Raw genomic sequence first — 9,279 nt, 5'->3', positions numbered from 1 at the left:
CATACAGCGAAGGTTTTCTTTTTTGCTCAGACTCTCAGAAAGCAATTCTAAGTATATAGCCGAAATCAAATCCAGCCACCTATTTTTTCCTCCAGTCCTGCCTTAACCTGGGTTCTGCTGTGAACCCTTAACCTGGGGTCTTATCAACCCTGGTTCCACCTCGAGGATTTTAAAACAGCTCAAATAAAGTCCAACCTTCGACCAAAGGAAGGGAAGTTTCTGGATCCAAGAGACAACTCACCCACGTTCACCCAATGGGCAGAGAACCAGCGGGCTCAATGGGCCCTTTGCTGGATCCTAGCACCGAGTCAAAGTCCAAGGGATAGTCCTGGGTGAGCCTCTTTAGAATCCTGCCGACTACGCCAATTAATGTTAACATGAAAAAACCATTGAAACCTGTAAATTTTTGTGAGTTTATTTGAGCCAAACTGTCGACATATGCCAGGAAGCAGAACCTCAATGAATTGAGATAATGCTCCGCAGAACGGTGGGGTTACATTTGTATTTATACATTTCAGTCAAAGGAGGAACATAGATGGGTTACATGAAATTCATTGGCGATAGGTTAAGGAGGAGGGATAAGCAAAGGAGGGAAACCCCTGGGATTGGATAAAAAGTAAAATGATGGACACATACTTAGGTGGGTGCAGGAACAATTAACATGGTGATGAAGGAATTTGTGGTATCTGTCCTTGGTGCCCAGCACATTAGGTTGTGCCCCAGGGGCTCCAGATAAAGGGAAGTCACAAGTTACCCAGACATTTCAAGGGTGTGTTATCATAGATGCAAAAAGACAGATAGGCTCAGTTAAGGTAAAGGTTGACCTTGTCAGTGAAGACACTGGCCTAGGACGTAACTGCCCACCACAACTGCTTTTAGTTAAAGTTTAATTTCAGACCATCCTTTGTGGTTACTTTAGGTCTCCTAGTTTGCAAGACTGCCATGCAGGCCGCCCCTGAGCCTGTCAGGTCAGCATGTGGCCCCTTTCGTCCACACTTCTTTTTCAGTGCAAACTGTCACCAGCAGCAAAGAGATGCCATTGGAGATAAGCCCTGGAAAGAAGATATGGACAGGGCCTCGTTTGTGACCAGGTGCAGCTTCTATTTAACATGGATGCCTTCAACCAGTAGGGAAGTTGGCAAAGAATTGCCAGCCATCTCAGATATTCTCCAACACCAGGCCACTGTTAGCACTGAGGAACCACACAGTAGCAGTGAGATTTCCCATGAATATCCCGATGGAAAAAGTCATTGCCAATGTGTTGAATGTGAAAAACCTGCCAACAGCAACCAGAAAGTTTTTCATTATCTGGATGTCTCCTCTGGAGAAGTAAATAATGAGTGTAACAAATGTGGGAAATGTTTCACACGAAAGTTTAACTTCCTTCAGCACCAGAGAGTTCACATTGGAGAAAAAGCCCTTTGAGTGTAGTAATTGTGGGCAGTCCTTTAGGCAGTGGTCTACACTCAGTCAACATCAGAGAGATCACACGGGAGAAAATCCCTAGGAGAGTAGTGATTGCCAGAAGTCATTCAGGGAAAACTCTACTCTCATTGAACTTCAGAGGGTTCACACTGGAGAAAAACCTTACCAGTGTAGTGAAATCGGGAAACCTTTTAGCCAGACACCTGAGACTTCACTCTGGAGAAGAGCCTTAAATGTGTACAGAATATTTTATTTTTCTGCATCAGAATAACAGTAGTGAAGGAGACTCTTTGACACCTATTTACCAAAATATAAACTCCTTTTAACGGAACACACACTCTGCTAGACTCCTCATAGGTTTCAGAATCAAGTGGGGCTTTAAGGAGCTGCATTGCACTTGCTAACCTGCTCGAGCCTACTACCCGATTGATGTCACTGTGAGTACTTGTGGCTGAAGTGATTCCGCCTCTACCACCTGGGAAAAAAAAGAAAAGAGTAAGAGCTCTTCTACGAAAAGCAAATCACAATACAGGTCTGAGATGAAACAGGAGTGGAACACACAAATTAGGATGAGCAGTTTGGATAGCATGAGAGAAAAAAGATGACTCTTGTTTTAATCATTTGAGGTTTGATGAGTAGTAACTAAAACTCATATCAAAATCTACACTTTTGCCCTTAAAATCTTTTCTACTTGGTTCTATAAATTGTATCAGTCAGAGTTTGGCCAAGGAAACAGAAAGCACTCTAGGTATTTCAAGTAGGAAGGGATTTGATACTGACAATCACAGCTCTTTTACAAAACCACCGTAAGAGGAGAATAAAGGGAAGGGAAGTTCCTCACAGCACTCAGGAAATCAGGACATTCTCCTTCCGACAGCACTAACATAGGTGATTTCCAGAACACCTAGAAACTTCAGTTAAGCCCCATGTCTAACCTTTCCCAAAGCTCTCACTGTTGTCCATATTCCTGAGTCAACTATAGCTTCTTGTTCTCTCTCTTTCCTTCTGTTCTGTTCTGAAATCTCAATGAGGCCTTAGCCAGTTTGGCTCAGTGGATAGAGTGTTGACCTGCAGACCAAAGGGTCCTGGGTTTGATTCCGGTCAAGGGCACTACCTTGATTGCAGGCTCCTCCTTGGCCCAGGCTCATGCAGAAGGCAACCAATTGATGTGTTTCTCTCACATCAATGTTTCTCTCACATCAATGTTTCTCTCTGTCTTTCTCTCTCTCTGTTCCACTCTCCCTAAAAATCAATGGAAAAATATCCACAGGTGAAGATTAACAAAAAACAAAAAAAAAATCTCAAGGAGTGACTCCCATTCGTGGATCCTAAACTAGAAACCTGGTGACAAAGCAGTTTGGGAAATATAGTTTTCAGACTTCCAGACCTACAAGACTGGGAGAAATAGATGCTAATTAGAATGTTGCTGAGATCCCAACCAGAAATACAGCACAAAGATTTAAATCTATAATCAAATGTAAGTGGTTTTCATTCATCCTGTGAACTTAGTCATTCTTCTTTTGTAGTTTTATTGTTGTTGTTTTTCTAGAAATCTCAAGTTCAAGAATACCTCTAGATACCATAACAGAAAAATATGTGGACTGAATAGACTTCATTGACTACTTGCTCTGTTGCCCCAGAAGGAACAAAACATGGTAAGCTGCTTGCCCATGGACTGCTTAGAGAATGATGTTTTAATAAAGTTTTATTTCCTGCAGGCTGTGTAATTTGATGCACTGGAAGGGCATAACAACCTGGGGAGATGCTCTCAGGCAAAGTTTTGCAGAGGAAGGTTGAAACTTTAGTATTAATCCTCTGAACAGACAAGAAAGCACTGCATATTCAAGTCAACAGAAGCAGCACGTGATAAGCCTCTACTAGAATTTACAGAAAGAGGAAATGTGTTCTCCTGACTACCTGGCCTGTTTTCTCGTATTCACTCAAGAGACTTTCATTACAAATCCTTTTCAGGTTTGTGATATCTGTTGGTATGTGTGTGGGGGGAGCATACTCTAGAAGTCAGGCTAAAGAGAAAACAAAGAATGCAATAAAATACTCACATTCCTCTCATTTAAAACCACACAAAACAAAGAAATTGTCTCTATCAGCCCCCCCAACTTGAGCTCCCCGTGGAGGCCCCCTGGGCAGCATAAGGAAGAATAAGCACAGATCACCCACCTTTCCTCCGGCTCTGGCCACTCCCTGTTCTCAGTTCATCTCTCCCGGGCCAGAGCTTTCCCGACCACCCAGGCTGTGAACAGTGCTCTACTCAGAAGGGAATGCCTCTGGGAATGGGATTATAGCCTCCTAAATGGAGAGAAGCGCCCTGCCCTGCCCTCCCTCTTCTGGCTGCCCCCCCCCCCCCCCGCCCTCCCCCCCGCCCCCTCCCGCCTTGGGTTAGGGAGTGCTAAAAAACATGGCCAAGTATCAGGTTTCTATTTTGATCTGTAAACTAAGAAAAACACTCTTTTATCTTTCTCCAGTCCCTAGAGAGTTTTTCTCCTAAAAGTGCAGTGGAAGTTCAGGCTCCACAAAGCCACCTAGGAAGATGACCTATGGCCAGTCAAGGTCCACACTCCTTCTCTCCGGTAGACTTACCAAGGTCTTAGCCAAAAGCAACATGGCAAAAATTGTGCAAGGAGAATAGGAAAGGGGTGAGAAAGTGTATTAAGATTTCCAAGTTACTATTTTCCCACTGGGTCCCATTACTCAACGTGGATAAAGATAAAGCGCTTGGAGAATAAAAACACATTGAAGACTAGCCAATATGTTAGGATCCTTTTTACAAGAGAGAGAAGGAGGGTAGAAGCAGGGGATTTTAATTTTTCTTTAAGGGAAATAAAATCTCTAATATGAAGAAGCCTGGATTTAGGGTTGCAAAAACTTTCATACACATTAATAGCATACAGAATAGATTGAAAATAAGTGGATACTATTTCTCTTTTTAATGTATTCACTCTCCTTCAGCCTGATGGGTGGTGCGCTTCAATGTATGCTTTTCCTGACTGTGTAGTGTAGAAGGCAATTAAGGAAGGATCATCACTAGACTAATCCCTTCCTCATATTAATCCTCTATAATAACGAATAATCAGTCATAGGGAAAAGAAGATTAAAATTAAAAGGTTTAATCAAACCCTAAAACTACTAAGTTGAATAAACATAACTGCAGTTGTGTGATTACAGAAATAGCTTTACATGAAACTAATAGATAAAGAACGTGTTTCAAAGACTTCCTAATGCTCAATCAGCTCATCTTGCAAAAGTTTTAATTAAAAGTCTATCATGGAAAAAAGAAAAAAAAAAGTCTAGCATGCAGCCCTAGTCTGTGTGGCTCAGTTGGTTGGAGCATCATCCATACACCAAAAGGTGGTAGCGGGTTCGATTCCTGAACAGGGCACATACCTGGGTTGCAGGTTTAGTCCCTGGTTGAAGCACATGTAAAGGCAACCGATTGATGTTTTTCCCTCACCTCCCCCCCCCCCCTCTCTCTCTCTTTCTCTCTCTTTCTCTCAAATTAGGAAACATCCTCAGGTGAAGATTAAAAAAAAAAAGCCTATCATGCCCCATGGCTAAACATATTAGCACAAATCCACAAACTGGAAAAATATATATGAGGCCAAACAACTACTGGATTGTTTTGAATAAGAATCAGGCCCAAATTCTAAATGAAAAGTATTATTTCTATATCTTTTTAACTCACTTGTACTCCCTGTCACCAGATTTACCATCATAGAGGCCTAGATAAAACTATAAATCCTAGAAAAGTTATAAGGCTGATAAAAATTCCAGCAGGTGTATTTTTGAAACCTAAATTTTATAAGCTCCTCTCTAAAACAATGTCACCCTTCCCAGAATGCATCTCACTGAAGAATTCCAAAGCAGCTGTTTTTTCCTGGGACAGTGTCGTACAAGGCTCCCTAGTAAAAGCCTTTCCTAGTGTACTAGATGCATTCCTGAAATGTTGAATCATTACCATCAAAACAAAACTCAACAATCAGTGATGTTTTTATTCTGTATTCCCCCAACTCCTTTCATTCTTGACAATAATTTCATGATTATCCCCAGCTTTGATTTCTTAGAGTTTTATTTCAGAGGTACAATTAGAATTTTATGAGGGATGATTCTTCACTGTTCAGAACAGTCTACAACATTGTAGGAAATTAAGATGCCTAGTCCTTGCTCACTAAATTTAGTAACACCTCCCAGTCATTCTAACATCACAAATTCTCCCCCACATTTTCAAATGACTACAAGGAGGTGATACTCATGTGGTTAAGAACTGCTATACCTCGCCCAGCCGGCATGAGTCAGGTTGAGCATCAACCTATGAACCAGGAAGTCATGGTTCAATTCCTGGTCTGGGCATATGCCCAGGTTCAGGGTCTGATCCCCAGTGTGGGGCATACAGAAGGCAGCCGATCAATGATTCTCTCTCATCATTGATGTTTCTATCTATCTCTCCCTAGCCCTTCCTCTCTGAAGTAAATAAAAATTTATTTTTTAAAAAAGAACTGTTATACCTTAAATGTATGTCTCTATATGGACAACAGCTATCTCTCATGACCCCAAAAGGGCAAACTATACTTCTTGTGGCTGGGACACTAGCTTTCTTACACATAATGCAGAGGTCTCTGTCCTGGGGTTTATTCAACTCTGTTGAAGGTATGTTCCTTCTAAATATGGGTCTATTCTGACCACTAAACACGACCATTGTTATTTAGTGTTATCTTATTTAAAGACACAAATAAATATGGAAGTAAAACAGTGTGTTTGCTTCACCCAGGAGTTCATGCACAGGTTGTCTCAGCCCAGTCCACGTTCATCATATCCCTGCACTTTCTCATCTGAAAGAACAAATGAAAGTTTTTCTAGATGTTGCTCTTGTATCAACAGCTTTCTTTTCAAGAAAAGGTCTATCAATTTTAGTAGAAGGAACTACTTTCGTTCATTGAGCTATTTTCCTGGCAACATATGTGGTGTGTCCTTGAACACAACCTCAGGCACATGAGTGAGCTTCAGAAGACCTAGGAGAGGACTTCGCAGGCTTTGAAAAACTTTCTAAGGACAAGAGATAAACAGTCTCCTAGGATACAGTGAGGAGAAGTTATGGGTTAGAAAGAATGAAGGTCACTCTGATGCCACTTAGACCATAGCTCGTCAATCTGCTAAGCCTGTCACAGGCCTTGAAAAGCTTTGATTTGAACATTTGTGTGTATTTTCCATAGCTCACGCTATTCAGCATAAGAATATTTAAAACGGCAAATTCTTAAGTCCACACGATGTTTGGAAAGGGAAAACTTTTCTTCTAAAACAAATTTTTTATTGATTTCACAGAGGAAGGGAGAGGGAAAGAGAGGTAGGAACAGCAACGATGAGAGAAAGAATCATTGATCAGCTGCCTCCTGCATGCCTTACACTGGGGATCGAACCCCAACCCAGGCATATGCCCTGACCAGAAATCAAACTGTGACCTCCTGGGCCATAGGTCAGTGCCAACCACTGAGTCACATCTATGTACAGGTGATGATCTTAGCATAATACAATGTTGGCATGAACAATAAAACACATTGGAATAATGTTGAAAAAAATGAAAGAAATCACCCTCAATTCTACTCCAAAAACTATTTTTCATCTTTCATCTACCTTCCTGATCTTATTTATAACTGCAATCATAGTTTACATATCATTATATATTGTGCTTTTTTAAAAAGAAAAAAAAAACTTATCACAAATGTTTTCTACATTTTTACCTTGCTTATTTAATGATTGTATTTAATGGTTGTATTGTAGTTTCTTTTATTGATATCCCGTAATTAATTCCATTATTCTCTCTTGTTGAATACTTAATGTTTTTCTTTTTTAGTTTCTTCTCTCTGTTACAGAAAGAAACATCTGTCCTACATCTGTCAAAATATTTCCTTAGGAAAAATTCTCTAATGTAGGATTACTTGTTCAAAGGAGATGAATGTTTTTATAGCTACTTCTAAAGGTTATCTTATCCCTTTAAAACTGAGATATGCTGATTTGAAATGCTCTTTGCTACATATTTGTATCTAAATTTTACTGTCATCTCAGGTGACATGAAATGCCGTCTCTGAATTGCATTTCTTTGATTAGTATCTTTGATTAAGCGGTACTTGAATCCTCGCATCTCTCTTTTGTAATTCTTTCTCAAAGCTGAGCTTGTAACAGCAACAGCAGTTTACGAACTTCTTGTTGCTTTCATCCAGCGCTAAGTCAAATTGCAGAAGAAAATGCTCATTGTACTTGAATAAACATTTTCCTGACTTCCTTCTGTGATATAAAGAACAACCTCAAATATTTTGTAAACATCCTATGTAATAAGTTAATGTTTCCTTAGCTATACAAGGAAAAATGTACTCTAGTTATCCCAGGGGGAAAAGAACCTGTAGGAAATATATTAGTGAATCTGATAGAATATAAGGAATATCTGGGTCATATGATCCTTTCTTAGGATACATTTTATTGCAAGTAACCAAAAATCTGCCTAAGAGTGGCTTTAGAAATAAATAAATTTAATTATCTGGCAAAATAACCTTTCAGATATTTCTGGGCTGGTTCTGCCACTTACCGATGTCACCAAGGAGCCAGACTCTCTCCATCCTTTCATTTCAGCAGATCAGTGTGAAGCCATTACTCTGCTTGGTTAACTCATGCTCACAGGAGGGCTGCCTGAAGCAGGCATTCCTTTCAAAGGCAGGAAGCAGTGGGTGAGGGGGGTGGCTAAGGCAGAGGGAAACGTATTATTCTTTCTCTCTTTCTCAAGGAACAATAAATATTTCTCATAAGACGTCTGCATAAGTCCTGTTACTACACTACATAGAACTAGGTTTATGAAAATGTTTAGGTAGAACTAGATTATAGGTTTATGACCATCTGTAGACTAGAAGAAGTCGGGCCGTTTTCAATGAGATCAAGAAATCGTCAGCTGATACTGGAGGGAAATGATGGTGTCTGATAGTGGGTAAGAATGGAAGCTATGCCTCATATGAGGACAAGGGAGTTTGTGGACCTTCCTTTCTTCTATTAATAGGTTTTCATTATTAAGAAACTCAATATCTTTTTTTCCCCTTTGGTCAAACTCCAAAGGCCTATAAGAAAGAATCTTATTGGCTCCATGTGACCTACCAGAGAGAACTTGAATGTGGTGTCAGGGCTCCTGGTGCCTCCTCTGATGAGTCACAGGTGGGAAAAACGGGAGTCTCAGTCCTCAAACACTGGGAATTGTCCTGAGTCAGAGATAAACACAGCAGACACCCCTTACATCTATGTCAGGGGTTCTCAACCTTCCTAATGCCTCTAGCCTTAATACAGTTCCTCATGTTGTGGTGACCCCCAGCCATAAAATTATTTTCGTTGCTACTTCATAACTGCAATTTTGCTACTGTTATGAATCGTAATGTAAATATCTTATATGCAGGATGTATTTTCATTGTTACAAATTGAACATAATTAAAGCATAGTGATGAATCACAAAAACAATATGTAATTATATATGTGTTTTCCGATGGTCTTAGGCGACCCCTGTGAAAGGGTCGTTCGACCCCCAAAGGGGTCGAAACCCACAGGTTGAGAACCGCTGTTGTAGAAGGAATTGTGCCTGACCCTGTGGGATACAATCTATAAACTTTGTTCCTCACCCCTAAAGAGACTACGATCTGCTTGAGGAGAAGCTGATCGTACAAATGGAGTAGATGAGAGGCAATTATAAGGTACAGTAGGCAAGCAATGCATTGAGCCTAGCAAGTGTTGTTGAAAATATTGGGACATGAACTGCTGCAGGAGGAAGAGAAAAGGCCTAGACATGTTTAATTCATGCAACCAACCCCCAGG

General features: G+C 40.5%; 1 pseudogene across 1 annotated transcript in view; it reads left to right on the top strand.

Annotated features, from left to right (window-relative positions):
- Nucleotides 1–1,237: 1,237 nt before the first annotated feature.
- Nucleotides 1,238–9,279, top strand: part of LOC308520263 (COMM domain-containing protein 1-like) — a 31,727-nt pseudogene continuing 23,685 nt past the window's right edge. Inside the window, exon 1 of the transcript in view lies at nucleotides 1,238–1,329. The product of the transcript in view is annotated as a COMM domain-containing protein 1-like (transcript). The remainder of the gene's footprint in view (nucleotides 1,330–9,279) is intronic.

The sequence above is a fragment of the Myotis nattereri genome, assembly GCF_964212035.1.
Source record: "Myotis nattereri genome assembly, chromosome: 5".
In the NCBI taxonomy this organism is placed as follows: Eukaryota; Metazoa; Chordata; class Mammalia; order Chiroptera; family Vespertilionidae; genus Myotis; species Myotis nattereri.
Note: the sequence above shows the minus strand (reverse complement) of the source record. Positions and strands in the feature narration are given on the sequence as shown.